This window comes from Anser anser, assembly GCF_964211835.1.
Source record: "Anser anser genome assembly, chromosome: 1".
Lineage (NCBI taxonomy): Eukaryota > Metazoa > Chordata > Aves > Anseriformes > Anatidae > Anser > Anser anser.
The window spans coordinates 107,246,930-107,274,872 of NC_139720.1; the positions used below are offsets into that span (position 1 = coordinate 107,246,930).

Sequence of the window (27,943 nt, forward strand, 5' to 3'; positions counted from 1 at the left end):
AAACACAGCATGGTATGACATTACCAATGGACTGCTATGCCTGCAGCCAGAAATCTTTGTCTTGGATCACTAAAATCTAAAATCCTCATGTCCATTTGTCTTCTGCCAGATCAAATGCCTCTGAGACATTTAGCGTATTGCTGCAGACAATGCTTTTACTTTTTTTTTTTTTTTTAAATTTTAAAAACATGGTAACGTTTTCAGTGCAGTTATATGAAACCAATGATATTGCTGTGTATTTTACTTGCCATCCTATATTGATCTCTGGATTTATATTTATGTTTGTCAGACTTTTATTTCCCATAAAATTGTAAATTCAAAGCATTAGCTATACTTTTGTTAGACAGTTTATACAGTAGAATTAATAATAGATGAGGTTACATCTTGACATGATAAGTAACTGTATATCAGGTGCTCTACACATAAAACAAACAAACAATTACTGACTCTAAATTTGATATTCTGTGTTAGTATCTGAGCTTAAGTCTCGTCACTGATCTGGTTTGTATACTTTGGCCTTCATCCTGATACCAATCACTGGAATGCCATTTGTCTTTCTGGTATTGTTTTAGTTTCATGTTAACATAACATGAGCTCATTTACCCTATTTGTCATTGTAGAACAATGCACAGCTAATTTATTAGCAGTTCAAGACATAATACCCCAAACAAACTAATTCCTAGGAATTTGAAAGCCCATGCATTCTTCTACATGTCATTCTGTTCCCTTAAAGAAGGTTAACTTATTTTCCTATTAATAGGTTTACTACTGTGAGAGCATTTCAGTTCTTTTAACAGAATAAAAGCCATGGAGAGGTAAACAGTGTAACTGCATATTACATGCAGAATGAACTTTGATATATGTTAGTTGAAATGTTGTATATGAACCAATTTATACCTAAATCCAGTTTATAGCATAAAACCAATGCACTTCATAGCTCAGTGCCTATGGTATTGCTGTTGGAGTGGCAGGGTTGAGGCTGTGCCAGGCCCTGGGCGTGGCCGTGCTGCCCTGGGCCTGCTCAGGGCTGAGCTGGGTTACCCCGGCACCCCACGGGCCAGTGCCCGTTACCGGGCCTGGCTGAGCTTCAGCTCTGTGAGTGCCCCAGGGGGGGAAAGGGCTGACAGCCCCAGGCCATCCCTGCAGGGCACACAGCCCTGGAGGCACAGGTGGGGGCTGCAGGGAGGGCAGCATGCTGGGATGCAAAAGTGCATGAACAGAAAGCCAAGGGGACCCCAGCACTGAGGAAGAAAGAGACCCCACCACAAGTATCAGCTCCTCTTGGTGTAAACATCAGGGTGCTGGTGACTTCTCACTACTCCCTTCCTCTCCATTCTTCTTGAGGAGGACTTCTGTGTTGACTATAAGATCCTGAGAAACACTGAAAGGGTGATCCAAACATTACAGCAAAGGGATTGGTACTAGGAAGGTGCAGGTTGTTTGCATAACAGTTTAAACTGTATTATTTAGGTATTTTGCCTCAGTTAAAGGCATTCAGCGCATTAGGCTTTCATGCAATGTGAGGAGGGAAGAATCAAAATTTTCCAGCACAACTGAAACTAAAGGATGTATTCTAAGAGACCACAGTGATCCAATCCTACTCAGTATGGCAATGTTTTCTGATGTGTAAGGTAAGGTTGGTTCCCCAGGATGCTCCCAGCAAAGGAAGAGAAGAACTTACTTTTAGCACTGATGAGGCTGTTGTGATTCTCCCTCCAGGTATGAATTTCTGTTTCCAAATATGTGCTACTCCTTATACCTTCTGTGCACCAGGAAAAACAAACAGAATTTGTCAGGCTTGGAGAGCCCTTTCCCTTGCCTTCCCTTGCCTTGCCTTCCCTCTCAATGCTTACAAAGTCAAATTCAAATTAATTTCAAATTAATTAGATATGTATTTAAACTGCTGTATTGTTGCTTTGATTTGTTAATTTTTGAATTGTCTAGCCAGTATTCCGTGAAAACACAATGTTGAAAGGAGCACCAACAAAAATGACTTGTAGTTAACAATATGTAGTATCTGCAGTGCAATATCGCAAAGGGGGGGTAAAGAGAGGAGATGAGACCAGATGTTCTCTGATTTGCATTTTTACATAAACTACCTACTGAATTAGGAGAGTGCTCTTTTTGAATGTCCGTGATAACCTGTGTGTCTGTGCTCATTGCTGAGAAGTAGAAAATGAGCAGATTAAATGAAACTCTGAGAGCATTAATAGAAGGATGGCAAGATGGTTTATGAAGAAAGATAAAAAGTAAAATATGACTATTTTACTTAGACCGAGTTGACAGAAAGAGAAAAGTTAAACTGTGTAAATTAATCATTTACTTATCCTTAAGGGAGAATTTCAGTAAGTATTTGAAATGTATGGACATTTGAAAACAACAATAGATGTATAATAAATAAATAAATAAAATCACTCATTACAGCAGAGTCCTTTCAAATTATGAACACAATTCCTGTCATTCTCCCTAGTATGTCAATATCCCGGGAAATGTGACACTTCATAACCACCAGTTTGGGAAACAGCAAAAAGTTCTTTTTAATTCTTCTTGACAAGAAACAAGTTGATAACAGAAACTGAGCCATCTCAGCCTAGTCTCAAAAAATCCCCCAAAGGTTCTGTCTCTGTCAAAAGTTATAAATACTTTCCTTTTCTCACAAACATCTTCCTTCCGTACATGGCACCTTTCTGTATAGTGTCATTCCTGTAGTTCTTCCCCTCATCCAAATATTCATAGGATTTATATGTGTGGTTATTTTGAAGACCTTTGCCTTTCCATGTTTTTCTTTATAAAATGCTACTCTGGTTTAAGTGGGTCTCAACTTTACTTTTCTACTTAAATTCTCTGTCCGCAATGGGAGTCTTTCCATTAGTTTCAGTGGACTTTAGGTTAGATACTAGAAAATTCCCAGTGTCTTGAAAGTTACAGTAATGTTAACAGATACAGAAAGTTTTTGTTGTTGTTAGTCATTAGAATTATATAAACACATTTCTATTTAAGACTATCCATTTTGCATTGTAGGCAGCACTTGAGACCTTAAAAAGAAACTGAAGGTATAGGAAAAGTAAACATGGAAGCATTCTCAGAAGCAGTCAGCTCACATATGGTATCTCTCTAGTGTCTTTGACAGTCTGACATCAAAAATAGTTGCAGTTCAACATTTCCACTTCAATTTTAAGTAGCCTTTGAGGATGTGTGCACCTTGTCCACCTCTCTTTCATAACAGCAATCAATTAGGAAAAACAGGTGTTCAGAAAAAAAGTTCAGAAACAGAAGAGCTGAATTATCAATGCCCATTTCCCTGTATGTGGAAATTGATCGTGTCAGATACATTCAGTTAAACATAACAGATTATTTTTCCAGTGCCATAGAAGAATGCAAACATATAAGCTCACTAGCAAATTTGGTGATTAAAACCTGTTTGTATATTGTTGATGAAAGGTAAAAGAATAAGCTACATCTCCAGCCAAATGGGTGATGTTAGTGAGATATTAATTAAGTTAATGAGATTTTAGTTAGTGAGATATTAATTAAGTTATATTAATTTACACTATCAGACATAATTGAAATAGATCAATTTATGACAGCTGGCTAAGTACCAGGACAAAGTCACACAATCATTTTTGTCACTACTCATTCAGTGTCAGGGTCCAGAGGGTATTTTCAGCCCCTGCCCCACTGAGGCCACAGCAGGGCTGGGCTCTAGCTTCCCAAAGCCTGCTCAGCCATGGCCCTTGTCCTGCTGCGCCCACCCATGGACCCACGGCCTGGCACAGTCTTAACCAGGCCCTGGCACCTGGGGCTGGGGCTGGCCTGGTGCCCCCAGCTACCCTGTTGCTGGCTGGGGTGGTGGGGTGGGACCTGGCTGCAGGCCCTACCCATCTGCCCTGGGAGCCTCCAGTGCCCCAGCACATGAGGAGCAGTCATCCCTTGCTGCTCCCTGACAGAAATAATTGATTTTGAAAATATATAATCAATACAGGATTACTTTTTTTTCTAACAATATGGAAAGAAATTTTATATAGAATATATGTATATATATATTAACTTTTTTTTCTGTCTTCAAATCTCTGCAAGTTAGTCCCCATGCTGTTTTTTTCTGTATTTGAGAATACAATGACCAAGAGGTTTTGAATCCTGCTTCTGATACTACATAATACCTTTAATCTTCCTGAAGGACAAAGAAGATTTTAAATCAGAAATGATTATTTTGTTGTTGTTGTTTTCTTGCTTTAAACCAAAACCTACAGTTTTGTGGTTTAACTCTGGCAGGCAGCTCAGCCCCACGAAAACACTCGCTCACTCCCCTCAGTGCAATCTGGGAGAGAATCTGAAATGAAAAAGTGAGAAAACTTGTTGGGTTGAGATAAAGACAGTTTACAAGATAAAACAAAGCAAAATAAGGAATTCATTAACTACTTCCCATTATCAGGCAGATAATTAGTAATGTGCAACGCCTGGTTGTTTAGAGAAGACCTTGATACTGTGTAAGCACTGTTCAGCAACAGCTAATACATTGGTATGTTATCAACACTGCTTTGGCCACAAATATAAAACAGAGCACCATATGAGCTGTTATGAAGAAAATTAAGTCCACCCCAGCCAAAGCCAGTACATATAGTTATTAATAAAACTGAGTTTTCTATCAGTCCTAGAAAAAATATTATACTTCATTTCCATTCCAGTTTCAATATGTGTTGTACAATACACAAGGTTATTTTATTGAAATCCAGGGAAGACATACTCCTTGTTGAAATAAAACAAAACAAAACTCCTCAGAACTATATAACCATTAGTAATCTAAGAAATCAGGGAAGAAAGAAAACTGGCAGCTGCTCAGTTTGGTGTGACTATGATGTATAAATAACCCAAATTTTATAATAGGAATTTTTTTAAAGTGTTCAAGAGGACAAAATCTGACTAATAGGGAATAACTTTTAAGTGACAGTACAAAACAGTTTATGTATTTTAATGTTTGTACAGATCACACAAACAAATTAGTTTGGAAAACACATCCACACATGTATAGTATAAGGGGTTAACTTGCAGGACATTCTGTATACCCTTAGCTTCCACAAAATTGCAAGGCCTAGAAAGTGTTTGACTTTAATTGTTAATTGTGTCCTCAAAGTACAAGTTAAGCAGGCTACATATTGACACCCATACTTCTAGGTAGCATTTTATTAAAATAAATAAATAAATAAAAATAAAAATAAAACAGATCACAGTGAATGAAACAGGTAGAAGTTCTAGTTCATATTAATCAACTTATTCCAACTGTAAGGACTTTTCTATGTAATGCTGTAAAAGTATGCAGAAAGAGAAATGAACATGCCTGACAGGGTGATAAGCTGAAATATAGACTTGACCTAGTAAGTCATAATCAAATACATGACAGTTTCTGTAAAATCCTCCAGTATGTCAAAATGCCAAATCAATAATTAAAAAAAAAAAAAAAAAAAAAAAGACTTAGGGTACAAATTAGCAACCAAAAACTGGAAATGCATTTACTACCCAATGCATGAAGGCTTACAAAAACCTAGGGGAAGCTCTTGGAAGGTTCTTTCACAAATTGGCAGTTTATTCAAGCAGTTTTGTGTCTCCTGGACTTTGTTTATTTGATCAAGACAAGTTATTTTGTGGATGCAATCAATATTCATAAAGATGGCCTTATTCTCTTGCATACTTTGTAGCTAAGCCCTAGTGTCTATTGATTAAATAAATATATACATAGCTACTATCTTCCACTGTTCTTAGCTGTGGTAGAGCTAGATTTTAATGAAAGAAGCAATATTACAAGTATTTATAATACTTATAGCTCCTGGAAATATGCTGAAAGGAGAAAATAGCTGTAGAAAACTGGCAAGTTTTTCTTGGTAAATAATCCTGTGGATGATCCTCAATCAATCAATGGTGCAGTTATCTTTCTCTGCTTGCTCATTAGCTAACTTGCCATTGGACTCACTTCTATCTTATGTTTTCCACTGGAAAAATGTCAGAAGAGACAGGTCATTTTCTTCTTCTTGAGTCCCTAAGTTTGATCATGTTATATCATTTGCTGATAACTTTTTGTTTAATGTGTTTCTCCTTTATTTATTTTCTCCTTTTTCACATGCGTAGAAGGGGACAGGAAAAGGAAGCAATTTATGTTCATATTCTAATATCACTGGATTTGTAGTCAGTTTTTACTGCACTGTTTATGTCCCTCATCAAAGCTGCAGCTCTTGAATTTTCAGTAAAAGTAAAGCTTTTGTTTGTTCATCTGTTCGTTCATTAGTTTGTTCGTTCATTCATTTATCTTGGCCTCCTTTTTATCCTCTAGTTACTTTATTTTATGGAAGTCTCTCGTCTACATTACAAATGTAGTTCCTACTTTGCTCTTTTGGTACACCATAGCATTCATGATACCAAACATCTAGTTCAAAGATCCAAAAAGACATTAATGGAATCCTGAAGATACCATATATCTCATACAAAAACTAGGTCAGGCAGAAATGACTATGAACCAAAAGCAGCAAATGGACACAGATTGTCAAGATTAGTATTTAGCATTTATTCTTAGTGATTCTTTTTGTGCTTGTATTTGTAGTACCAGTAATCACTGCAGGACTTTCTCTGAATTTATGTTTGCCACAAAGTGGTTACTTTCAATATATTCCTCAAGATGCCTTTTAGTGGCAGGGTTTTGGTTTTGCATTTCAAATAGCTGACAGCATATTCATCTCCTAGGAAACTTTATGACATTTGTTTTCCCAATATCTAGACAAACTTTTCTGTTTTTAATAGAAGGACTATAGATTCAGAACCTTCTCCTCTGAGAATGATTACCCTGAGATCACTTTTCAGTACCCTTCGTGAAACAAAAGGAAAATAATCAACATCACTATCTTTCTTTAGTTTTTACAGGTTAATAGGTGTTTATATATCTAAGACTCTTTCCATTCCAAAGAACAACAAAATGTCATCTTTGACTGATTGTTTTAGAAGCTATGCAAAAATCTAAATAAACCTGTCAAAGGGAAGATCTGCTTGCTCAGAAGTTATAGTTTACAGGCAAGAATAAAAGCCTGTATGTGTTCTTTCAAGAAGCTCTTATTCACTACACACACCATTATTTTTCAGTAGGTAGAAAATACCAGTCTCCAAATCCAGTTAGTATTATGAAAGCTGCAGAGAAAAATCTCTGCAGTAGGAGAATAGTTGTGAAACAATAGCAAGAAAAATTATGCATTGAGCCTAGACAGTAGACATTTTACTTTCTTTATAAATAAATCATTTTTATTCATAATATGGTTCTCTTACCTTTAATTGAAACATCCTGTATTTCACCAAATAACCAATTATACTGACGAGATAAATGTAAAACTGAAGTGTTTAAGTGTCCCACTGGGGACAGGGTTATACAAAGGTACCCACCCATCAAAACCCATTTCTTTCCTTCAGGTAAATGAAGCCTTCATTTTATATTAACTCTGTAAAATCTTTTCTATAAATTCTTAGTCTTGCAATCAAATAGCCTTATTTTTGAGAGTTTCAGTGATGATCCTTATCTATATAGGATTATGAAGAACATCTAATTTCTAATGCTAACAAATTATTTTCTAAATGATCTTGTTCTGATTAATGTGGTACCTCTAAGTAAGAAGCTAATCAAGATTCAAGAGATTATATAGTCAAAACCAACAAATTATTTTTATTACATAGCAGTTAAAGTTTAAGTCATTTATTAATCCATTTAGTTACCAGATATTTGTATTTTCCAGAAATCAGAAACATAACTGTAGCTGTAACACTACTATGGTTATTGTCTCTATGACAATAACTTCATAAAAGCCTAATAAGCTTCTAGGTAATTCTGCCATTGTGCCTTCTACACCTCAAGTTTGTTATTTGAAAGTTCTGTGCCTGAACAGCTCTCATATGAATTACAAGTTCAGGACCTCTGAATACCCAGGTATTGGTGTCTCACTGCAAATGAAGGAAATGCTGTCTGGAAAAATTTCTATAATCCCTATTTAACACTCGATAATAATTTTCAAACTACACTAAAGGTCTGCAAAAATCTCTCATGTTTTCTAACTGGTAACATGACTAGCAATAATTTAGAAATCATGAGTGTTCCTGGTTATTTCCATTTTTGGAGTGCCTAAGCATCGAAACAACAATGTCCCATAGGTAGAACATGCTCTGTTTTAAAATATAGATGCTAGTTCCTGACCCCAAACTGACAAGTTCATAATCACTGCTTACTCTGGATAGTTAAGATAGTTAATTCCTCTGTCACAGTCATTCTGTGTAGAGAATAGTGTAATTTGACATTAGAGATATTTCAGTCCTCTTAGAGGTAAGAAATATTTATCTTGACAATTCCTAGATATAATTAAGCCATTAGATATTGCAGAAATGAATTTCCTGTGGAATTTAGCTAACAAATTCAATAGACTTGCATTTATGAATATATGACATGTGACTTATTCCATATGTTTTAAATTGAATTGTATTTCTATTAAGCTTTTTATATTAAAGCACAGTATACCAAAATGTTTGAAAAATAAAAGACACTGAGGGAAAAAGGTTATAAATCACAATAATCATGTGGAAGCAAATACTCTTATAAAGTCATTTAGGAAGATAAGTCAAATATTTTAAAAGTAAAAGAGATAGCACAACATTTTACTGTGAGTTCCATCCATCACACTTTTTTTTTTTTTTAAACAGAACCTTTAAGCAATCTATGGGGATTTGTGGTTAGACATCAGGAATGAAATACAGCTTATTCTTTGCATATCTGAGCTTTATAGAATCATAAAAGTATCATCTGCACCATGCTCAGAAATTGACTGGATAAAAAGAGCCACATGAGTAAAGTAGGCAAAAAGGATCTGCCAGACAGTAGGGAACTTTGTTAATGGAAAGGTGAAATGATCAAGAAAAAAAGACTTTGTAAAAAAAAAATATGGTTTTAAAATTGATCAAATCACTGTATACATGTATTTGTATGGATGTGTGAGTATGTGTGTATAGGTTGATATTCACTCACAAAATGCAATAAAGGTCTGTTAGTTTCAAATGAAATCGTATGAAAATAGATCACAAAAAAAGTGAAGATGACTAGGCTATATTCCCAAGACAAGAATGCAGCTTGTTTTGTTATAATGAGGTTCAGGAGGAATTCAAATTAAATCCTTCCATCTTGAAAATATATTTAGTCACTTCTTGTGACTATACATCCAGCTATATAATGACTGATATTATAAGATTGGTAAGATATTACAGTTCCCTTTTACTTACATTCATGGACTAAATTTACTAATGATGGCATAAGTCTAATTAAAGGAAAATAGGTCTACTATTACTAAATGGCCCTGATTTGTTTTATATAATTTTGCAGTGCATTATGAAAAAACATACATGAGAAAGCAAGACTTAAAAATCTCTTGAAGTACTTTAAAACCTATTCAGTTTTAAGATACTTATAGTCCTTTTGGGTGGCCAGGGAACTGTCAGAAAAGCATGTGTTGTGTGTCAACCCTGGCAGTCAGCTGAGCCCCACACAGCCTTCTCTGACTTCACACAGTCATTGTGGGGAAGAGAATTGGAACATAAAACTGAGAAAACTTGTAGGCTGAGATAAAATCTGTGTAATAGGTAAAGCATAAACTGCGTGCAAGTAAAACAAAATAAAGCATTTACTCAATACTTCCCATCAGCAGACATATTTTTACCCATTTCCAGGAAAGCAGGGCTTCATCATGCATAGCAGTTTTTTGGGAAGAAAATGCCATAACGAAGAACATCCTTCCTTCCTCTTTCTTTCTTCACAGTTTTTATTGCTGATCACAATATCACAAGGTGCGGGATATCCTTTGGTCAGTTGAGGTCAGCTGTCCTGGCTGTGTACCCTCCCACCTTCTGATGCACTTCCAGCCTACTTGCTGGCAGGGCAGCATGAGAAACAGGGAAGACCTTGATGCTGTGTAAGCACTGCTCAACAACAATTACAGCATCAGTGCATTATCAACACTGTTTTGATCACAAATTTAAAACATAGCACCGTGTGAACTGCTATGAAGAAATTAACTCCATCCCAGGCAAAACAAATACAGAATGATATCAGTAAAAAATCAACCAGTAACATCAAAGTTGATTTCAATTTCTATTTTATAGTCTCATCGGTTAAAGCACTGAATGATATAGAAGTTACTTGGATTTATCTCCCACTTTCGAAAGCCATATGCTACAAGAATCTCATACTGCGAACTACTTTTTAAGATCTCATAAGCTGAAACATGATGGTTCTTCAGTGTTCTCAATGAAGTGAAATCAAGTCACATATGGGATCTATGCAAGTATCTCCATGGCAAAAAGTTATATCCAAGAATATTCAAACAATTGGTTGAGGATAGTACAATTAAGAAATGAGATGGTAAGGAAGAAGAGGAAGAAAATAATTGTCAGGGCCCTAAGTAAACTAGCAATTTACAATGACCCTAATCAGCCTCAGCTGGGGCCTCCAACCACATTCACGAGCCAGGGAAAGTTATTTAAGCTCAACTTGGGCAGATGCTTTCAGTTCTTGCCTGATCTATGTTAGAGGAGAGCCTCATTTTAATCCCAGCTACAGCTGTGACTTAGAAATAATAGTGAGGATAACTAAGATAACTGTTGGCTAGGTATTTAATTAGCTAAGACTGTTTGAAACGCTCTTACAGATAATTCAGAAATATCTTCCACAGTAACAGAAATTGGGGTGGGAGGAAGGCTGATAATATTGTTTTCATGTCTACATTAGATACAAAATAACCTACTCTTTACTTTAAGGGCCCTGAGGTTCCCCTCTCCCAGGAAGTTCAGATGTTTTGGCTTAGGATCTTTTAGAGATAGGACAACTGAGAGCAGCCCTCTTCCTCTGGTGATTGTGGAGTGACCTCTGCGCTGATTTTACTGAAAGAAATACCTAAAATAGGAACTATATCTGTAGCTAGTAACCCTCTAAATATATATTAGAAAGGAAACTGCATTCATGAACTTTAGTCTCCTGGGCACTTGGATATGCCTCTTGTGGTAAGTAAGACTGTTGCATTTCATACTCTATAAAATTATAATGTCTGACCTATATGGTAGTCATAATAATAACATTAGTGCTGTAAAAGGCTTATGTCACTTCTGTCTTTACTGGTTTTGTAGGTTTTTTTCAAGGTTGTCCTTGTGAAGGATACATTGAGTAACTTTAGCTGAGCACTTGTTCTCTATTGCACGCTTTTCTGAAACTAATGTTCTGTGGGGTTGTCTGGTTGGTTGTTGTTTTTTGTTTGTTTTGCTTTTTCCCTGAAGTGAGCCCTCTGACTTTGACAGGCCCTATAGTTTTGTTGCAAGCCTCTGGTTTCAGGGTCTTTGTGGACAGGGAAAGAACTTAATGAAAATCATAACAGAATATCTCTTACAACCTGGTAGACCAACTGTCTACCTATGGTGGTAGATTTTTGAAATGCTATGAGCATTTGGGGTTTCTAAAAAAATCCATCAAATTGTTATCCTGACAAGATGATCACATTTTCTTTGGAAGCCTTTTATGTTCTGATAATTTATTCTAAAGATATTGTTTATGTATGAGTTTATCAATTAGGTATCAGATCCATCGTTGTTTACCCACTTGTTGGAAAACTTTTTATTTGATTGTTCTCTTAAAAAAAAAAAAAATTGGCAGTGTTCTCTGAAAGTTTGCATATCTGTTCTGCAGCTTAAAAGTTACCTTATGAAAATGTCTCATAACTTACACCATGTCTCTTAAAATTCAAGCTTAAATAAAGTGTCAATTCCAAGATAAATCTTTAATGAGCACTATTGTTTCTATCTTCATAGAATCATAGAATATCCCGAGTTGGAAGGGACCCATAAGGATCATCTAGTCCAACTTTTGGCACACCACAGGTCTGCCCAAAAGTTTAGAGCATGTGAATAAGTGCATGGTCCAATCGCTTTTTAAATTCAGACAGGCTTGGTGCAGTGACTACTTCACTGGGGAGCCTGTTCCAGTGTGCGACCACCCTCTTGGTGAAGAACCTCTTCCTGCTGTCTAGCCGAAACTTCTCCCGCCTCTACTTAACACCATTCCCACGGGTCCTATCACTGGTGTTTACAGTGAATAGGTCACCTGCCTCTCCACTCCCTCTCGCGAGGAACTTGTAGACCGTGGTGAGGTCCCTCCTCAGCCTCCTCTTCTCCAGGCTGAACAGGCTCAGTGTTCTCAGCCGCTCCTCAAATGTCTTACCCTCTAGGCCCTTCACCATCTTCATCACCCTCCTCTGGACACTCTCCAACAGTTTAATGTCCTTTTTGTACTGTGGTGCCCAGAACTGCACACAGTACTTGAGGTGAGGCCGCACCAGCGCAGAGTAGAGTGGGACAATCACCTCCCTCGACCGACTACAGATGCTGTGCTTGATGCATCCCAGGATACGGTTGGCCTTCCTGGCTGCCAGGGCACACTGCTGGCTCGTATTCAACTTGCTGTCAAGCACAACCCCCAGATCCCTCTCTGTGGGGCTGCTCCCCAGCGTCTCGTTGCCCAGTCTGTATGTATAGCCAGGGTTACCCCGTCCCAGGTGCAGGACCCGGCACTTGCTTTTGTTAAACTTCATGGGGTTGGTGATCTCCCAGCTCTCCAGTCTGTCCAGATCTCTCTGCAAGACCTTTCCACCCCCATCCGAGTCCACAACTCCTCCAAGTTTGGTGTCATCGGCAAATTTGCTCAGAACACCTTCTAGTCCTACATCCAAATCATTTATAAAGACATTGAAGAGGACTGGCCCTAAAATGGAGCCTTGAGGGACCCCACTAGTGGCCGTCTGCCAGCCAGATGTGGCCCCATTCACCACAACCCTTTGAGCCCTGCCCATCAGCCAATTGCTCACCCATCGTATGATGTTTTTGTTTAGCTGTATGCTGGACATTTCGTCCAGTAGGATCCTATGGGAAACCGTGTCAAAAGCCTTGCTGAAGTCCAAAAAGATCACATCAGCTGGTTTCCCTTGGTCAACTAGATGGGTGATCTTATCATAAAAGGAAATCAAATTTGTTAGGCAGGACCTACCCCTCATGAACCCATGTTGGCTGGGACCAATGACTGCATTGTCCCCCAGGTGCGCCTCAATAACTTCAAGAATCATCTTCTCCATAATTTTACCAGGCACTGATGTGAGACTGACAGGCCTGTAATTGCTAGGGTCTTCTTTCTTACCCTTCGTGAAAATTGGGACAACATTTGCCAGCTTCCAGTCTACTGGGACCTCTCCAGATTCCCAAGATCGTTGAAAAATAATTGAGAGAGGTCCCACGATGATGTCAGCCAGCTCTTTAAGCACCCTGGGATGGATCCCATCTGGACCCATGGACTTGTATGGATCCGGGTGGAGCAGCAAATCCTGCACACGTTCAGGGTCGGTTGGGAGTTTGTCATTCCCACCGTCATGGTCCTCCAGCTCAGGGTACCCAGGGTCCCGAAGCCCATCACCAGCATTGAAGACAGAGGTGAAGAAGTCATTAAACGTCTCTGCTTTGCCTATGTCATTGTCTGTGAGGAGACCTTCCCCGTCAAGTATCGGACCTATGTTTTCTTTGGTTCTCCTTTTTCTGTTCACATATCTAAAAAAAACTTTTTTATTGTCTCCCACAGACATGGCCAGCTTCAACTCTAGTTGTGCTTTGGCCACACAAATTTTCTCCCTACAAACACGAACAGCATCCCTATATTCCTTCATCGTCGCCTGACCCTCCTTCCAGCAGCCGTACACTTTCTTTTTCCGCCTAAGCTCCAGTAGAAGATCCCTGGTCAGCCAGGCCGGCCTTCTGCCCCGCCTGCCTGCCTTCTGATATTTTGGAATCGCCTGATCTTGTGCTTTTAGGAGGCAGTGCTTAAAGATGGACCAGCACTGATGGACGCCTATGCCTTCAAAAGCAGCTTCCCAGGGGACCTTGCTGACTAGTTCCCTGAGCAGCCTGAAGTCTGCTTTCCCCATATCCAGAGCTGAAGTTTTGGTGACAGTTTTCTTTCTGTCACCATAAATTCTAAACTCAACCACTTCATGGTCACTATGACTGAGACGGCCGCCAATTGCCATGTCTCCCACAAGACCCTCTCTGTTCTCCAGCAACAGATTTAGGAGGGCACCTTTCCTAGTTGGCTCCCTTACCACCTGCACCAAGAAGCATCTAGGCACTTTACTAACCTCCTGGACTTGCTCGTGTCAGCCGTGTGGTGATCCCAGTTGATGTCTGGCAAGTTGAAATCTCCCATAAGGACAAGGGGAGTTGATCTTGAGGCATCTCTTAGTTCTGCAAAGAATAATTCATCGGCATTGTCGTCCTGGCCAGGTGGTCTGTAATAGGCTCCCACAACGACAACCCCTTTATTTGTTCATCCCTTAATTCTTACCCAGAGGCTCTCAACTTTGCCATCGCCAACTTGAAGTTCCACACAGTCCAGCCCATGCTTCACATACATTGCCACCCCCCCACCTCGCCTACTCTTCCTGTCTCTCTTGAAGAGCCTGTAACCATCTATTGCAGCACACCAGCCACAGGATTCATCCCACCAGATTTCACTTATGCCAACGATGTCGTAGCTGTGGGACTGGGCCAAGACTTCTAACTCATCCATTTTATTCCTCATACTGCGTGCGTTTGTGTAGAAGCACTTCAAATGCACCTCTCTACACACAGCACCTTGTGTAGCCTACCGAAGGGCCTCACGAGCACACAGTTCCTCTGATTCTAGCACACCATCCCTTAGCTCATCACCGGCGTGCCTGGTTTTATCCCCTTCCCTCTTCGACTCTAGTTTAAAGCCCTATCTATCAGCCCTGCCAACTCCTGAGCCAATATCCTCACCCTTCTCTGAGAGAGGCGCATCCCATCTGGTGCCAGCAGGCCCGGTGTCGCATAGACCTTCCCGTGGTCGAAAAACCCGAAATTCTGCCGGTTGCACCAGTCCCGAAGCCACGTGTTAATGTGATGAGTCTGTTTGTCAGCATTGATCCCCCCTATTGGAAGGACAGAGGCAAACACAACCTGTGCCCCTGATCCTTTAAGTAGTTGCCCCAAAGCCCTAAAGTCCCTTTTGATTGCTCTTGGACTTCGCGTTGTTACCTCGTCATTACCAGCCTGAAAGACCGGTAGCGTGTAGTAGTTGGTGGGCCGTACCAGGCGCTTGACTTTCTTAGCTAAGTATCTCACCCAAGCCCCAGGGAGACAACAGACTTCCCTGTGGGTTGGGTCCGGTCGGCATATCGGGCCCTCTGTCCCTTTCAAAAGGGAGTCCCCGATGACAATAACCTTTCTGTCTTTCTTAACAGACGATGTAGCAATGCAGGGGGTAGGTTGCCTTGCCTTAGGCACCCTCTCCAACTGGGATGGGCTTTCGTCTACTTCATTGTTCTGACTATGGTGTTCTAGAGCCTCGTACCTGTTACATAAGGGTAGATGGGAAGGTGAGGTGGGCAGGGACAGGGCTCACCTACCACCCCAAAGAGGAACCTACTCCATTCACCCCTTGGCCTAGGTCTCTTCCTACTGCCTGGTGGGATGAGGGAACTTTTGTCTTCTGCGTAACAGGAGGCACGTGTGCTGCGGCAGGCTCATGAGTTTATCTCAGAGAGGGTAGAGTACACCTCCACCAGTCAATTTCCCTCTCTGACTCCCTGATGCTCCTGAGCCTGCTCGTCTCCTCCCGAAGCTCTGCTACCTGTTTGAGCAGCTCTTCAACCTGGGCACACCTCCCACAGGCATACCCCTCGCTGCTGCTGTCAGATATGGACAGAAGACTCGGGCACACCCTGCAGCCCAAGACCTGGATGTCTGCGTGTTTCCCTGAGCCCTCCGTCTGAGTAGCCACATCAGTGACTGCGGCTGGAGAGGCCGCAAGAGATGCGGAGGCCATGGTTTTCTGCCTGGTCGATACAGTGGCCAGGTTTCTCACAAGCAGGCTACTAGTACCGAAGGGAAAGACCGCTACAAGAGATCGGTGAGGGGCCCTCCCTGCTCGCGCTGCCTGCGCTAACTGCCACACCACGCCCTGTTTGCGCGCTTCTGGTCGCTAGTGCTCCCTAGGGGCTGCTTTTGAATGGCCGGGGAGGGGGCACTGCTGGCTCCGCCTACGCCTCGTCAGCCTCCCTCGAGAGGGCTGCCGGGTCCTGGCGGCTGCCACGGCTGCTTCGAGTGGCCTCGATGCCGGGGAAAAAAAAAAGCCCTGCCTGTGTCGATCCCCCAGTCCGCTACAGAACACGACTGCCCCGGAGCCAGTCACCTCGGCAAGTACTTCCACCATGTCTCTTAAAATTCAAGCTTAAATAAAGTGTCAATTCCAAGATAAATCTTTAATGAGCGCTATTGTTTCTCTCTTCTAACCATCTTGGGCACTCATCCTCAGCAGCTAATCTCTGCAGTCTATAATCACATGGGAAAATAAGTACTCTTAAGTACACTTAAATAATGCTCCTTCTTTGTACTCATAGTTACAGATAGAATATTTTTCTCTAAAGGTATTGGGTGTGTGTGGGTGGGAATTGCTAACTGACATTAGTCTCTGAAGTTGGAATAAACAGTATAATCCATTTAGCATGAACACAGTCCTATCTTTCCTATCACAGACCTCCACTTTTGAATAAGCTAAAATTCATTATTATTGAGACAGTAATGTTTGATTTTGAAAACCATTTCAAGGAAACTTTAGAAAACCAAAGGAAATCAAACCCTTTTTAGCAGCAGTGTTTCTTTTTAATTTAGCAGAATTGTTTAAAGAAAGGCATTTATCTCATTTGTGCTTGGCTTAGAGAAAAACAAGTTCTTTGAAGCTAGATATTCATTCAACATTTGAGATTGAGCAAGAGTATGTTATGAACTTAATTTTGCTTTAACATTGCAAAGAAACTTTAGAAATGTAGCTTGCAAGGGGTAATTGTTCTATATTTAGACAAAAATAGAATGAGCAGAGTTAGGAAATACTATTGTTGGCAATTTTGTTGAAAAGACTAATTTTTGTTGAAAATAGCAACCTCAGCAAAGTTGGATTTAAGGTAATTTATGATCATGCAGTCTTGTGGGGAACATAAAGGCTTCATTTTCGTATATTTCAATAGAGACGATAAGAGAAAAATAGAACTATATAGTAGTAGTTGAAAATAATGGTTTTGATTTATACTGGGGTTTGTGCCAAATTCTATTATCATAGACCTACTGGCAGAGGGAGTTCGTGTGGTCAGCAAGCTTGTGCTTCTTGTGCCAGCTGTGGCTGCTGAAAAGGAAGTATCAGTAGTTGAAACACCACAGGACAGAGATGTATTTATCACAGGCAAATTTTACTAGCAGATATTATCTATACTTTACCATTAAGGAACTCTGCAAACAACTCTCTCCTCCAAGGCTGCATATCTTCTAGCGTGGTAGATAGTGCATAGTTCAGAGATGGGGACTCCAGCAGAAGAGCTATTATGTGGACAAGCAGGCATTATTCACTGTGCTACTTTCTCATCTTTATGGTCGGACTGCAGGAACTTCTGTAAATGTTTTGCTACAGCAAAGACTGAAAATCAACAGTATTTTATAAAAGAGTCAGGATCAAACTAATAGGACTTCCTGTTTTGGATCAATTTATTGTTATTAATAGTGGACCATCGATAAATTTGAAATTCAACTTTGAGGAACCAGTTTACTTCTTAGGAGGATTTTTGCCATTCAGTATAAGAAGTTAGTAGAATAATACATTTCAAACTGTTGCTTTAGACTTAGCATTATCTCATACTTAATCTGTAGCAAAGATTTGCAGCCAAAATATAAACTTCTATCTTGTTGAGACAGAATCAATAATATTTTCAAATACTTTATTCAGGTTTATGCAAATGTACTAGTGGTCTTTTTCTCATTTGTAATAATAATAATAAAAAATTCTCTTAAATGTCCTACTGAATGATACCTGCTCATATATAAAACTTGGGGAAAAAAAATATATCCAAGGAGATAAACAGAAATCAGAACTTTATTCTAGAAGAAAGTAAATAAGTCATCCCATTCACCCCTCCATCCCCCTAAAAAAGGGGCTACAATGCTAAATTATCATACTCTTCTGAAACAAAGAACGTAGCTAGAAGTGCATCTCCTACAGGCAAAATAATAATTGTCTCAACAGTCAAAATCTGGAATTGATAGAAGACACAAATTTGATTTTGGAATCAAATCATCTTTTGTCTTATTTTTGAAAATTACAGGATGCATGTTCTTCCTTTAAAGAAAATGTAGGTAATGTACATCTGTTTTAATGATGTGTTTTTACTCTCTGAATCCAAGAAGGGCTCAATATCTTGCAAAACATATTTCATATGTTTAGCATGAATCACCTTAAAGACAATGAAGTAAACCTTCTAGTATTTTAAATGATTATTCCTCACTGATTCACCCTATTTTATTAGGACAACAGCTTAGAAGATGTGTATTTCACTAAAACATTTTTTTTTCCAGTTACTTTATTGTTTTCTATGAAATGTAGCCTTTTGGCTCAGTGATGAAGATTCTGAAAGTACATCAGTACTTTTTTTTTCTTTAAATGGATTCTGTGCTACTTGAACTGACTTGGAGGCTTGAATTTATAAAATAAGAATGGAAACCCCACAGTGCAAATAGAACTTCCTTTTTCAAATGTGTGCTTTCAAAATCTTCAAGCCAAATGCATCCCTGGTGTAAATCAATTTCTGTAGCATTACACCAGGGAAGAATTCAGATTTCTTCTCTGTACCAGTGACCCACAGGTAATATCAATCTATCTGCCATGCTACTTTCAATTTTATTCCCCTTGCGTTAACAGAATTAGTTACAATTTATGGTAGAAAGTAGTAAGACATCTTTTTTCAATAGCTTCAGGAGTGAATGTAGTGAGTGAATTGTAGCTTTTATTTATTATTTTTTCTCAAGGTAGATGGAGCAGGTGTATAGGAATTAATGAAGCAGCTGTGAAATTGCAAGGGTCATTGGTGTATAGAAAGCTGTAAATTAGCTGGTTCTTATGGGAAATTACCTTCAACCTTTAAGGTGTTGCCACTTATAAATTCTTGTTTAACTTCTGGGAAATAGCAATGTGGAAGTCCAGAAAAGAAAATGTTGAAATCCTTTTGTTTGTAGATTTTCCAGCAAAACAGGTCTGAAAGAGCTTGCAATATAATCATAAAGATTCAATGAAAGATATATAACCCTAAATTTCCTTTTGCATTTAGAAAAGTTGGCTGAAATAAACATACTAAAATCCATTTTTTTGGGGGAAAAAAAAAAAAGTTAAATCTATAGTCCTTGGAGATCAGCTTTCTATCTGAAGTATATAAATCAACTAAATCATAATACTTTTTGCAGGACTCCTTTCAAGACACTTTCTTTAAATAAGTACCTACAAAGATGGGCACCACGTTGATAATGCAAAGTTACCATTCAATACCAAAGCCTTTCTCTTCCTATAGTTTCTGTTGAGGAAGTTTTCAGCATGAATTAAGAGATCTTAATCATGGTGCTATGTACTACTGAATTTTATCAACTTTGTTGTATTCCCATCCTTGAAATATTTAGGTTCTTTTAGGATAATATTCTAATCCTCCGCTGTGTTGATGCTCCTGACTCTGTGCCTTCAACAGGTTTCATTAACAAGCTGCTTCCTTCTTCCTTTGTCAATAAAATCAATTATGTTCTCTAGCATGATCTTCAGTTAACAGGTTTATCAAACATGGGTCCCTGGTTCTATCCCATTTTATCCTACTTTCTGATAATCTCTATGCCTAATTTATTAGACTTCTAAGGCATATTTATTTAGAATATTATCTAAAGCCACAAGCGTAATCATGGCATTTCAGGCTAGGCTGCAATAGATAGTATCTTATCTGTAGTCACCAGTGCTCCTAAATGGATATTTCTTTGATTGCTGTGCTGTTACTTTAATAATTCTGAAAGAACAGTGAATAGTGAAGCTGTAAAAATAGTTTGTAATCATGGCAGATACAGTATTCTTTAAACAGAGTGAGTGACACTCCATCAGCTCAAAAAAGAGGATCCAGATATTGAATGTGTCATTTGATGTCCACATTTCTGCATAGAGCAGGGTCCATATATCAGTATCCTGAGGGATTAGGCTAAGAAAAATAGACTTAGTCTCATATTTTGTCAAAGACATGGAACATACATAATGCAATTCTAACTAGCTTACAGATGAATATACATACACACAAGTTCATAGTCCTTTTTAAATGAATCAAATACAGCTTTATATTTTTCTTTTGGAATTCTCTGGTTAATGGATGTTTCACTCAGTTTCTCTTGTCGCTTCCATTCTTATATGTTCTGTTCAAAATGACAAATATCAGTCATGCTATATATCACGTAATGGCATGCTTTGTCTTGCTCTTCAAGGTTATGTTAAGCTACATCTGAATCATTTACTGAGACTTTTCACTGTGACATAGTAAGTATAGTAAAAGCAAATAACATGGCCTTCTGTGAATGTTAACTAAGATAATTATGATCTCTGTGTGTTAAACTTAGTGAGAACTCATCCTTCTTGCATATGGTTAGATGCGTAATCTAAGAAAGTGTATGAGGTCCCTCACTGAGCCTTTCTTCTGGACCAGGCCTGTATTGTGATTTATTCCAGCCAGCTAATTAGATAGCTATATTAGTGGAATAGATCAGATGAATATGATTTTGAATATCTTAGTTTTACATTCCCAGCACACTAGAAAGATATATATTTTTTTTTTTCCTTCATGGAGTCAGGGCTTTGTGTTGGACATTTAATCAACCATTATATAACTTCACCTATCACTTGCTTTGTCTTGATGTTCCTGTTTTCGCAAGTCAGCATTTTGCTCAACAATTCAAATATGGGTCACAAGATGTACAAGTTATTTCAGTATACTCATTAGAGCAATGAAATGTCTAAAGACAAAAACATAGGTTGCTAGTATAACTTCAGGCATGGCCCTGAGCACGTGACAACAAATGTATTGCTCCAGGAATTGCTTTCATGTGGTGTTCCTCACTCATTGTCCCTATTCCCTTTGCTGTTCTTTTCATGATTTATTCATTCCATGTCGAAAGAGTAAATTACTGATGGGGATAATACAATAAATCTTTCAAAATTGCTATTATGTAGAGTCAAGAGACTATTTTCCACTTGCAATGGAGAGAGAGTAAATCAATGATTAGGTTGAGTAAGTTCTGAGCACCCAGATCCAAGGGTCGAAGAAGGGCAGGTGAACTTAGAAGGATTTCTTTCTTCCTTTTGCTGGCATATACTGAAAATTACAAACTTTAATTTACAGTTTAGAGGGTGAGTGTGTTTGTACAAAGGTAGCCACTCAGGCATCCTACCTCTCTGTGATTTGACACACAATTTCTGTAAGTCTGGGACACTTGCATCTAATATAGATAAATTATGAATTGGATAATTCATCAGAAGCTGCTCATCTGGTATGCACCAGTGTCAGGTGTTTTTTCTTATGTAGCAAGACACCTCTTCAGAAAGAAACTGGTAGACTGTTAATGATTTATTTTTGGCCAGATTTGAAATAGCTCTTTTTTCCATGTTACCATCAACACCTTGGTATATCAACCAAACCCGTGAACTGAGATTTTGTCAAAATGAAGAAAAATCACAAGGAGACTTTTTGTAAATTTTAAAATGAACTCTGCAAACTAAAAATTTTGTTTCACAGTGGTATCTTTTTCTGTTTTTTTATTACAGTCATTTCTACATCAAACTTGGTTCTGGTGTTCTAAATTCTTTATAATTCACTAGTTGATATGTAGCTGGAGGGCAATTAGACTTTTCCATGGTTGTTACTCCACTATGTCATTTCCAACTATAGCAAGCCCATGCCAAATTCTTTGGTAGCATATATTTTTTTTTATGCTTTCTCAATTTAAATCCATTACTAATTGTATAATGTGAAAGGTGACTCAAAATTCAGATCAATGAAGGTTGGTAATTGTTATGTGAGTTTTCTAGATGCAGTTTTAAAAAAGCATGAGGAAAACCAAGTGAAAGTGAAAAGATTTGTTATAGGCAGACCTTTAAATAACATCTAACAGTAAATGTTTATATGGATAAACTAGATATTTGTGTTGTGCTAGGAGATTTGAAGATACTGTTCATGTGCCTGTCACTGGCATTTATTCTGACACTTTAATAAAGTCAACATGAACTGGATGAGTGGTAGTACATGAAGATACTTTAGAACATAGAGTAATGAGCATCTACAGTGACTAAGAAATTTCTTTTCATGTTTTGAGCTACCTCACTGCCTGCTTTTGTGGGAGGGTGGTTTGCCTAAGAATCAAAGATGTCTTTTTTTTTTTGATTATCCTAAAAAAGTCTACACAAAGTTAAAAAGTAGCAATTCTGAGATGATGTATTAATGTTAAGGGAAATTATGGTTTTCAACTAGTGTATTGGACAGATTATCCACTTTATTGTCAGAATCCAGATTCAGAGATTCCGAACACTGAGATTCAATGCGTAAAGCAATTGCCATATTCCCTAAGGACTCTGTCTTGCACCTAGAAGAATTTACATCTCATGAATCTCTGCAATACGTTTTTGATACGTAACCTAACAAATAGGAAGAACTTAAGGACCCTACTCTAGCTTCTCAAGTAGCATTGAGTACAGAAAGTAACAGGTGTTGCCCATTTTCTCTTTGCTTCCTGGGCTTCCTTTTAAGAACTTAAGTGTACTACCTGGATTTAGGCAGGTTAAATGACCTTAACAAGCTGTTTGAAGTAAAACATTCAAGTCTTCAAAGAACAAATACATTTTTTCTTTTGAGGGGACTTTCAAAATGACTGAATATGCACCTGATCTCACAGGTTTGTATACATGGTATCTGTAGCATGTTTTCATTATCTGATAGAAAAGGAATGACAAAATTCTTCCACTTTATTGTGTTTCATTGTATTCTTGATTCATCTGTTACTCAATTTCTTTAAGGACAGTAGTCTCATGATGCAGAATTCTTTTTCAATTATCTAGGTTTTCAGTGTGATTAGAAATTGCTTCTTCTCAGGACAAAGAAATGCATATACAGTCAGTTAAAAGGCTTAAATACTGGATTTTTTTCCATGTTTTTTGATGAGAAATTTATATTTTGTTTTGAGTTGTAGTTTCACCAAATACACTTTAATGCTGATCATATTACACTTGTAATAAAATGAAACTGCAAATATAATACCTATAGAAACTCCTGTAGGGATGTTTTGCTAAAAAGCTATTATTTACACTGAATCTGTTCTTTTGTTCAGCAAGGAAAAACTGCTAAATAAAATCTACTTAACTGTGCTGGTCTTGGATGTTAAAAATAACACTGGTTAATGTGGAGCGATTAATCCCTAAACTATGCTTATTGCTTCTGGATTGACTCATAATAGATACTTGATTATAAAAGTATAACATTCTATTCTGTATTGCCTAGTTTAGTTAAGGCCAGTTTCCAAGAAAGAGTTTGATTGGCACCATTTATTCTGGTTCTGTTAGCAAAACACAGAGAAATAGATATCATTAAGTGTCATTACAACAATCAGACTTTTCCATTGAAGAAAGTAGTTTTCGAGTTGCATCACTTTATCTGTAAACTTAATGACTTCTGAAGCTGTTTTGGGATCAGTGACTAACAGGGCAGAAAATGAAAATGCAGAGCAGGAACAATATAAACCTCATGTATTGCTTATCTTTGAGAGAGATGCATAGTACGTCAGTGACACCAAGAAGCTCAGCAGTTGTTAATTGCACATGTGCAAGGGATACATTGTGAGATGTTCTCAGTAAATACATATATATAATCACAAAAGCACAATCAGCAATCAAAATGCCAAGAGGTGTATTTGGCCTGTTTAACTGAACTGACATTCGTGCCTTACCTACAAGTTATTTTTTTCTCATTTCCTAGTAACTAAGTAGACATCTAAAATGTTCAATACTTCCCTGTTTCCTTATACTGCTCTGCAGTATATGTTGCTGTATGTAACTATATGCATAGCAATGTGACTTATTTCTTTTTTAGAACTTACTGAATGTACAGAATTTTATATAAATTCTAAATAATTCTAGCTTTAACTAGAAATGACTTTTCACATCAGGCAGACAACTTCAAATAACAAATGGCCTGGGATCAAGAGAATATTTAGAATGTGGCTACAGTAGTTCAGATCAAGAGTGGTCTTTTGAGCTGAATATCCCTGTCATCCATTAACTGTGGCTTGGCACAGACAGCATAATGATTTTTGAGTAAGTGAAGTGAAGTAAGTGAAGAAGATTCCTTTCAAACGGAACTAAACAAATGTGTGCTCTAAAAAGTGCACCTGAATATCCTCCTGGACATTCAGATTACAGGCCAAGATGATGGTCCAAATCCTGCCAAGTTTTAAAGTGTGTACCATGGGTGTTAATTCTTCAGATTCTATTGCTTCTTCTGCACACTTAATCCAATTGCAGTGTGTGGCCTAAATTGATAATTGTCTACTTGCTGATATTGAAATAGTCTTTTAAAACTGTATGAAAGGTAGATGATGTTCCATGATGTTACAGAAAAGCACACTTAGTTCACACCTTAAAACAGTGGGGGAAGAGAACATGGAATTGTTGTTCAGCAGTGCAGTTCTTTTCAAAACAAAAAGCCAAACTCTCTGTAAGCGCTTAGGGGATGAGATGAGTAACAGATGCATTGGATTTGTCAGGAGCAAATATAACAAATCAAGTTCCTTCTATGAGTGTGAACTGATATGAGAGTAAAGAGAAATATGATCTTTAAGGATTTTACCTCATGACAAATTCTGATGAGGAAAATGAATAGAGCTTCATTAAGGTATTAGGTGGCTTCCTAACTGCTTAGAAGACCAACTCCACAGATAACAAAAGATTCATAGATAACATTACCTTAAGTAAAGTAGAAAACTCAGGGTAGGGAGGATGAGATAGACCCCATCTAAAGGTGCCAATAAGTATCATCTGGTCATTTGAAATTAGTTTAAACTAATATTCTGAAGTAATATCACAGCTGAAATATATTAAAGTCATTACCCAGGATACAGAATTTAAAAAGTTAAATTTCACTCCAATTTCTTGAAATGCAATCTTTTTATTTTTTCCTTAGGAGCTTTAGTATACTGACTTACTAAGGTTAAATCAACATTCAGCATAATGTTTTATACTTATTGTCAGCTGCTTGTGAGCATTTTCAGTCTGTTCACCACAACTTGAAAAAAAAATTGATTATGTAAGCACTTATTCTTCTAGCTAATGACTATAGCAGTGGTATTAGGCTATGCACATAGAAGCATCCAGAGTCCAAATATTGAAATTATTTTAAATTAAATTTTACCAGTTACAGTAAGATTTTTTCCCTGTACCAAAAGTACTCCCTAGTGTACTTTATAGCACCTTAGCGTGAAGAGTAGTCTAGCACTACTTTGCTGAGCTGTTTGCGTGGCATCTCTGAGGCTAATTGTAATGAGTGGATATCATTACTATTGCTTTCCTAAAGCCTCTGAGATATACATAACTTGATTTCATAGAATCATAGAATGGCTTCTGTTTGGAAGGGACCTTAAAGATGACCTGGTTCTCCTACCCACCCCGACATGGGCAGGAAAACTTCCCACTAGAAGTCCCATCCAGCCTGGCCTTGAACATTTCCAGGGACGGGGCATCCACAGCTTCCCTGAGCAACCTGTTCCAGTGCCTCACCATCCTCTAAGTGAAGAATTTGCTCCTAACATCTAATCTAAAACTACCTTTTTTTTTTTTAGTTTAAAACAGTTTTCCTTGTCCTATTGTTATCTGCACATGTAAATTTCATATGTATCTTTTCCATAACTACACGTAGCAATCTCAGCATAGATTAAACTATTTTCCACCTACCAGCTGTGCAAATTAAACTTGAAAATCTGAAAACCACACCAGAGTTTTCCTTAAATGAGACGCTACCAAGATGATAAGATTCAGCAGGCTAACTTCTGGCCTCATTTATACCTGTACGTTTGCCTTCAAATGATCTACTCTGACATTTGTATGATCCTCTTGCTTAGATAGGATTTCATAGGAGCACCTAATTAGAAACTTTTTAACAGCCCTGTTGAGAATGCACAAGATGTGACAGAATCCAGAGTTCTGTCAGTAAAGCAAGCAGATAATATAATGAATAAATATATTTAAAGAGTGGTGGGTTTGAATAAGTCCTTGATTTTTACTCAGTCACTGTTCAGAATATATGGTCTCGCTAGGATGCTGTCAGAACATTGTTCAGGTTCTGAATCAAGTTCTACCTGTCTCACTGGAATAGATGTTCCCTTCAGCTGTGTGCATACCGTATTTTTATCATCTGTGATTCGTCTTTTAAGTAGGTGAATCTGAATGCCTGAGTAAAGCTGAGAGGCCACAAATAGCATGAGTCTTATCAAAATATATTGTAATCAACCCAGATAATTTGACAACTATTCACTTGCTGTTATGAATACCTTTTTGAACACCAAAGTCCAAATCTGTGTGTTTTAAATAATGTTGGAGTATAATGCTAGGTTTCAAAAGTCATAAGTAAGAAAAAAAAAGTTAAATAATTGACTGCTGCCCTATTGAATCATTACTTTAAGATAATTTTCAGATTTTGGATTTGCATGTAAAAGTTATTACATGTGAACTGAATTTGAAAATCAGAATAAATAGCTTGGGCATATTTTAAGAATCATTGTAATGTGTAAAATGAATCATCTAACAACAAACTAAGAATTAAGGAATTAAATTTTACATCATTGTAGTTGTAATAATTTTTATCCTAAATTAACTTCTCAAATGCATATTTCATTATTATCCATGTTATTTCCTTTCTCAATACAAAATTTTCAGTAGTACTTGCAAAAAAATTTGAAATGCCAAAGCAGTAGCATATTGTTGAGAGAATCGTGTCCTGGCTCTTTCTCATCTGTGGTAGAACATTTTCACAAGAGTGGCTGGGTACTGGGTACTACCCTTTCTTTGCCAAAAATGAAGTGCTATCAAGCAGGTTGTCTTCCTCAGAATACAGACTAGAAAACAAAACAGATTTCTAAAAAGCTTCTTACTGTTTTATGGACACAAACTATTTATGAAAACGTGGCAATCTTAATGCATATCAAATTCTTGTGTCTGGATTATAACGAGAGTTGTATTTATACAGTGGACAAAGAAATTTTATGAAACCATATGTACATAAATACAAAATTCTACATCTCTGTCCTTTGAATCATCTCAATATATCCTCTGTCAGCTTCTGAATCACAATTTCAATATGAGTTGTCCCAGGATAAGATATTTATATTCTGCTGATGTTCATACGAATTGGGCTGAGGTTTTGCTATTAAAAAAAAAAAAAAAAAAAAAACAAAACTTGATACTCCAGGATAGCAAGATACAATCACTGTCACTTCACTCTTAGTTTTAACTTCCATGGCAAACAATAAAATGTGCAGCTGGTGATAACAGCAGTACAACACATCTTCAGCTTCTTTTTTGCCCCTTTTGTTCATTTTCAAGGGAAAAAAACTCACATTCAAGTTTGTACAAAAGCAGTTTTGTACTATTCATAATTTACAACTTTTGTTCTTGGGCTTTAACTATGATTAAGTTTCCTATGCCCTTTATTTTGTTCTCTGATTTCATGGACATTTTCTTAAATCAGCAGTTATACAGAAGAAACTTGCTAAAAGTTAACACTTAATGGAAACACTTGCATAACGCTGAGGTAGAAAATAATCCTTCATTTTTTTTTAAGAATCTGTTTTTATTTTTTTCCGTATGCTTGTATACATCATTGCAAAGTATAGTTTGGAATGATTGCATCTCCAAGCCACTGCTGAGTGCTATGCTTCAATGGTGTTCAGCTTAAAATAA

At 37.7% G+C, this 27,943-nt stretch overlaps 2 long non-coding RNA genes across 2 annotated transcripts in view; one reads left to right on the forward strand and one right to left on the reverse strand.

Moving 5' to 3' along the window:
* Positions 1–833: 833 nt before the first annotated feature.
* On the reverse strand, positions 834–11,234 carry LOC310886076. Its single transcript, XR_014575163.1, has 4 exons — positions 9,726–11,234; positions 4,249–4,330; positions 1,682–1,762; positions 834–1,381 (listed from the first exon to the last, which is right to left on the reverse strand). It is a non-coding gene; the product is annotated as an uncharacterized lncRNA (long non-coding RNA).
* The window catches only part of LOC310886077, a 36,075-nt gene continuing 19,067 nt past the window's right edge, over positions 10,936–27,943 (forward strand). The window contains exon 1 of the long non-coding RNA XR_014575164.1: positions 10,936–11,064. This is a non-coding gene — a long non-coding RNA (uncharacterized lncRNA). The remainder of the gene's footprint in view (positions 11,065–27,943) is intronic.